This window comes from Staurois parvus, unplaced genomic scaffold (assembly GCF_062004578.1).
Source record: "Staurois parvus isolate SC_StPar_1 unplaced genomic scaffold, SC_StPar_1.0 ptg000365l, whole genome shotgun sequence".
Lineage (NCBI taxonomy): Eukaryota > Metazoa > Chordata > Amphibia > Anura > Ranidae > Staurois > Staurois parvus.
In genome coordinates, this window is record NW_028318161.1 from 5,005,856 (window position 1) to 5,012,129 (window position 6,274).

Below are 6,274 nucleotides of genomic sequence, written 5' to 3' on the forward strand. Positions count from 1 at the left end.
GTCCTTTGGTTCAGTACTGAGAATGTGGACTAATATGCAGATTAGGAGGCTTCATGTCCATGATCTTCAAGCCTCGTTCTGGGTCTGCGTACTGGAGGATGACAGCCAGCAACCGGTTTCTGATCAACAGGACCTGTGTAGAGGGTCTGAGGCATGTATCCATGGCTCCTTTACACTGCTGCCATAGTTGAACTGTTGAGCCGAGGATTTAAAAATAAATAGAACAGTTGTGCCCAGGATCTAAAAATAGACCGAGCAGTTGTGCCCAGGATCTAAAAAATAGACCGAGCAGTTGTGCCCAGGATCTAAAAAATAGACCGAGCAGTTGTGCCCAGGATCTAAAAAATAGACCGAGCAGTTGTGCCCAGGATCTAAAAAATGGACCGAGCAGTTGTGCCCAAGATCTAAAAATGGACCGAACAGTTGTGCCCAAGATCTAAAAATGGACCGAACAGTTGTGCCCAAGATCTAAAAATAGACCGAACAGTTGTGCCCAAGATCTAAAAATAGACCGAACAGTTGTGCCCAGGATCTAAAAATAGACCGAACAGTTGTGCCCAGGATCTAAAAACAGATCGAACAGTTGTGCCCAGAATCTAAAAACAGATCGAACAGTTGTGCCCAGAATCTAAAAACAGATCGAACAGTTGTGCCCAGGATCTAAAAATAGATCGAACAGTTGTGCCCAGGATCTAAAAATAGATCAAACAGTTGTGCCCAGGATCTAAAAATAGATCAAACAGTTGTGCCCAGGATCTAAAAATAGATCAAACAGTTGTGCCCAGGATCTAAAAATAGATCAAACAGTTGTGCCCAGGATCTAAAAATAGATCGAACAGTTGTGCTCAGGATCTAAACATAAACTGAACAGTTGTGCCCAGGATCTAAAAATAGGTCACACAGTTGTGCCCAGGATCTAAAAACAGATCGAACAGTTGTGCCCAGAATCTAAAAACAGATCGAACAGTTGTGCCCAGGATCTAAAAACAGATCAAACAGTTGTGCCCAGGATCTAAAAACAGATCAAACAGTTGTGCCCAGGATCTAAAAATATATCAAACAGTTGTGCCCAGGATCTAAAAATAGATCGAACAGTTGTGCTCAGGATCTAAACATAAACTGAACAGTTGTGCCCAGAATCTAAAAATAGGTCACACAGTTGTGCCCAGGATTTAAACTATTTTTAAATCATGTGCACAACTGTTAAATCTATTCTTAGATCCTGGCCTCAATTATTTGATCTACTTTTTAAATCCTGTGCAAAACTGTTCAATCTATTTTTAGATCCTGGGCTCAATTTGATCTACTTTTTAAATCCTGGGCTCAACTGTTTCATCTACTTTTTAAATCCTGGGCTCAACTGTTCGATCTATTTATAAATCATGGGCTCAACTGTTTAAACAATTGTACCCAGGATTTAAAAATAGATCAATAAATTTTTAAATCCCAGGCTCATCATTTTAATCCATGTTTAGATCCTGGGCTCAACTGTTCAAACTATTTTTAGATTCTTGGCTCAACAATTACCTAAATCTATTATTAGATCTTTGGCTCAACTGTTTAAAGGGGCTCTACCCCTATTTTTCCCCTTTTTGGTTCTATTTTACATGGTATGATCAGAGGGATTTCATGAGTTGATTCCAGACCCTTTTGTTTGCATTTTAGGCATAGTTGCATCTATTTTATGGTCTTTTGAGCCAATTGTGACACCTTTTAATGCCCCTCTGAGCCTTTTTTCAGAAGCATGAACATTTAAAGGGGCACACCCCCCAAAATGTTTTGTTTTTTAACCCCTTTTGGCTTCATTTTACCAAAGAATGACCAGAGGAATTGAAAACAAGTTGATTCCAGACTTTAAAAAAAAAACCAAGAGATTGGCTGGGAAACTGCCATTTCCTGAAACCTTCCTGAAATTATGTGTACACTTTGTCATTATAGGTTATTGAGTGTAGATTAATGAGATAAAAATAATTTAAACAACTGTAGTATCACGCTGCAATATAACAAAAGTGAATAAAGTGAAGGGGTCTGAATAATTATGAATGCACTGTAATTTGTTAGGGTCTTTACATTTTTTTTCTGGGGTCAGCAGTGTGAATTGGTTGCTGACAGGCAAATCTGCCCTTTGTTTGCATCACATCACTGAATACTACTGCAATACAGTTTAGTGCACCAAATCACCATATTGTGAAGTGCATCAAAACACATTCTCAACCCCCCTATTGTCATATCTGTTAATAAAGCTAGACAATCCCCTGTTTTTATCATGTCTGGGAAGCATAAAGGTTGAGGCAGAGAATCTTCATGGGCAGCAAGTAGGCTCTACATCTGCAGGACAAAGCAGTGGTCTACCTTTTCGTTCTGGAAGTGACCTTCCTACACAACCTGCACACAGGAAGTAGGTAGTAGAGTGGATAACTGTTTTATGCTCCCAGAGCAGTGCTTCAGCAGCTGAGATGCCCCTTCATTTTCCTCTCTGCAGCTAATCCTGCAATTACCCCAAAAACTAGCATGGGAGACTTACCTAAATTATTTCATTTTACGTGATGTTACGGAAGAGAGTGGGCACAGAGGGAGAGAACAACAGGCAGGGAGAAGCATTTGCCATTGCTGTTCCTGAAGCTGCAGCTTACTGCCAAGTGGACTCGAGCAATGGGGAGAGTGGGGATGATGAGTTGGCATAACTTGGGTGGGGCGAGATAATTGAGGACACTATTGTCCTCAGCGACACTGAGAACTAGGGTTTTTCTGCTGCTAGAAATTTGCAATGAATGGGAACATTTGTGCTGCAATGCCTGTGCTAGAACCCCAAAATTCAGTCCATGAAGGAAAGGTGCCCTAACCGGTTTGCCAGGATCCTCTTTTTTAGTGCCTTGGATTATCAAGGTGAAAAAGAAGTATTAGTAGTGGCTGCCTCAGTGAGGTTTTAGTCACTCCTTAAAATGCATGAGTTAGCCCTGGCTCCTGGCAGCAGTCACAGGCAGCGCCTTGACCATATGATGTCAGATTTGCTGGGGTCCAGGGTGGATGAGGACAACCTTTTTAGTGTGGACCTCCAGCCATTTGAGCATCCATGCTGGACAAGAGCTCGCTCAGTAAAGAACAGTTCCAACGTAATCCACATTAAGTGAAATGTGCAAAAAACTTCAATCTTCCAGGGTCACAAAAAAATAAACTGCCTGTGCGTCACTCCCTTTCACCCTTGTGTGTCTCAGGTGTACACTCAACTATTCAGATGGGCCTCAGTAATATAAGAGAGGCCATAACCAGCATGGTATCACCCCCCCCCCCCCCCTCAGATGCATATAGATAGTGGAAACCTGTCAAAACTAGGTACCCACTCCCCCCCCCCCCCCAAAAAAAAAAAATGCATGCCAAATATGGTGGGGGGGGGGACTTAAATCTGAACTTCCCCTTTTGGGTGAAGCTCTGCTTTGCATAGTTTTTTTTACCTCCAAAGCTGCATAAGGAATGTAGGTTTAGCAAAATAATACAGCATATACAATTGCTACAAAAGCTATATTGCAATGAAATATTATTAGAAATTACCTTTCATTTTCAATCTGCAGCGCTGCAGTATGGCAACTTGGAGGAGTTCTGTACAACATTGATGTACAGAACACCCACAGAAATGTAATTTCCTACTTGTTTGATTGGCTCATTAATATATCCTGAAGTCTGCACTAAAATACAAGTCAGATTTGAGTCATCCTCTGCAGAAAAATATCATTTTTGGTGAGATACTCTCAAAGGGTTAATTACTTCTAATAGGATCCAGACCTTGCATTTCCCCATTAGAACACAGAAAGTGCATCTGTTGATTAATAATTAAATTGTCACTCCCATTCAGAATCACTCTACAGACAACGTTTTCTTCAGAGCAGAAACACATAGGACTCTGCAAGAAAGTTTGTTAAAATTCCTGCAATGTACACTGATTACCCAGCGGGATCGTTTTTTCTCAACAAATGTTTTCCCCACACACTTTGACAGGCCAGATCAAGTGACACTCTTTCAGTCCCCAAGCCCCCTGCTGGTAGACCATTCATTTCACTATCCCATTGTTTACCTTTCTCAGCAGGGAACCACACAGCCAGCTTCCTGCTGAAGTCCAAGTTTTGATCACCTTTCAGTGCTGCCTTGCCCGTGGGACTACAAGTACCAGCCGGCTGTTGTGTACCATGGAAGGACAACGGCTGGGCGATTATCAAGGTAGAATCCTCTGTGCCTGGGCAAGGAAAAGGCCTATCCTGACCATCCCTTGGCTCAGCACCCAGAAATTGTACCTCTGCCCACTTCACAGCACTGTGGGTGACCCCCAACAATAAAAATGCATCATTATTATCATCATGACCATCATCATTATCATCGACAGTATCAACATTATCATCATTATCAATATCATCATCATTCTCAACAGTTACGTTTATAATATCAATGACACATGAGTTCATTACCTCCCCATGCAAGGGGATTGCCTCTCCTTCCCCAGCTAATGGAGAATCCTGTAATCCCACTCTATTCCCAGCCCCTTCCCTCTGTCCATCCACAGGTTGCCCAGACATTACCCCAACATTTGCACACAGTACCTTGGCAAGTCCAGAGAGTTCCAGGGGGGCCTTCAGGGTATTCTCGGCAGGGGCATAATAGGACACAAGAGTACCCAAATCGGCACCCAACAAAACAGGTGTGGGAATTTCATCCGAGACCCCCACCTGCCTCATCCCCCTTCCCGCACCCCAATCGATGAATACCTTTGCACAGGGTATGCGTGAATGGGTCCCCCCAACTCCCATGAGGGTAAAGAACTTTCCTGGGATGAGGTTCCTTTGCTCAATCACCTCTGGTCGGATTAAGGTAACTTCTGCCCCGGTGTCACGGAAACCAGTTACAGACCGGTTGCCCACAGTGACTGGCTGCAAGTTGGTGGTGGTTACCTGCATCTTCCTGCAGACAAACAGCACTGATGAAGAGTTGCTGGCCGGCTGGTCAGGTGACGTCATCTGCTTCTGCTCAGGACACTGCGTCCTGAGATGTCCGGATTTCCCACAGGTGTAACATCTGCGGTTGTCAGGAATGGCTTGGCTCCAAGTACTGCAGGTGTTGGGTGAGGGGGAGCTTGACTCACCGGCATAGGAGCGGTTGCTATGGGTGATTTTCCTCCTTTCCAGCCATTTGGAGGAGCCTTGCGATGGTCAGACACCCACGTGTGGACATAGGTATCTGCCAGATCGGCTGCAACTTTGGCAGATGCTGGCTCTCTCTCCAAGACAAACTGTCTGACGTCTGCCGGGCAGATATGCAGGGGCTTATGTCGTATCATGAGATCCTCTAGAGACTCGTAGGAGTCAGCTTTCAGTCCTTTAGTCCACTGCCGGAATGTGGTGCATAAGCGACTCGCCACATACGTGTAAGAGTCCCCAGGTCCCTTTTGCAAGGACTTAAACCGCTTGTGGTACACTTCTGGGGTCATCTGGTACTTCCTGACGATGGCATCTTTTAGAGATTCATAATCATCGTCCTGCCCCTCTGGCAATTCAACAAATGCATCCAGGGCCTTGCGTCATAGCCCTGGTGTCAGGTACCGAGCCCATTGTGCTTGGGGCAGATGGTACTGACGGCACGTTTTTTCAAATGACAGTAAATACATGTCAATGTCACTTATTTTTCCATCACTGGAAACTTGGCTGCTGTGCCCACGGTCAAAGAGGCGTCCCTATGCTCTAGGGACCCGAGGTTCTGAAGCTGTCGCTGCTGCTGGAGCCTCGCCATCTCCAGTTCGTGCTGACAATCAGCTTCCCTCTGCACCGCCTCTCTCTCAGCCTGGTGTTCCGCAGCTGCTCTGTCAGCCGCTGCTTGGCGTTCCGCTGCCTCTCTGTCAGCCGCTTTCTCAGCCTGGCGGTCAAGGAACTGGAAGTATGCCATAGGATCTGTCTCCATGATGCGTTTCAAAGCTTCATGCATCTGAAGAGAGTCTCTGCTGGTTACAGGCACTCCGGTGCTGGCCCGCTCGAGCGGTGGTGTGAAGATAACATTCGGTGATACTCCAGTGTCAGTCTCTGTATGCCCATCCTGCGAGGCCGTCTCTGAGCCACTGGGAACCCCTTCATGGTCAAGTTCCCCCGAGTTCTGGTCTGCTCGGCTATCATGCTCCTGTAGGTCCCAAATCAAATCTTCACGAGATTTGCGACCAACGTCAATTCCTCGTGAGGTACATTCCGTACTCAAATCACTTTTGCTCATTTTCCTGCATTCTGCGTCACCAGGCATAATT

At 45.0% G+C, this 6,274-nt stretch overlaps 1 pseudogene; it reads right to left on the reverse strand.

The window, feature by feature from the left end:
* Positions 1 to 10: 10 nt before the first annotated feature.
* Positions 11 to 5,817, reverse strand: LOC149456291 (uncharacterized; annotated as a pseudogene).
* Between the last annotated feature and the right edge of the window lie 457 nt (positions 5,818 to 6,274).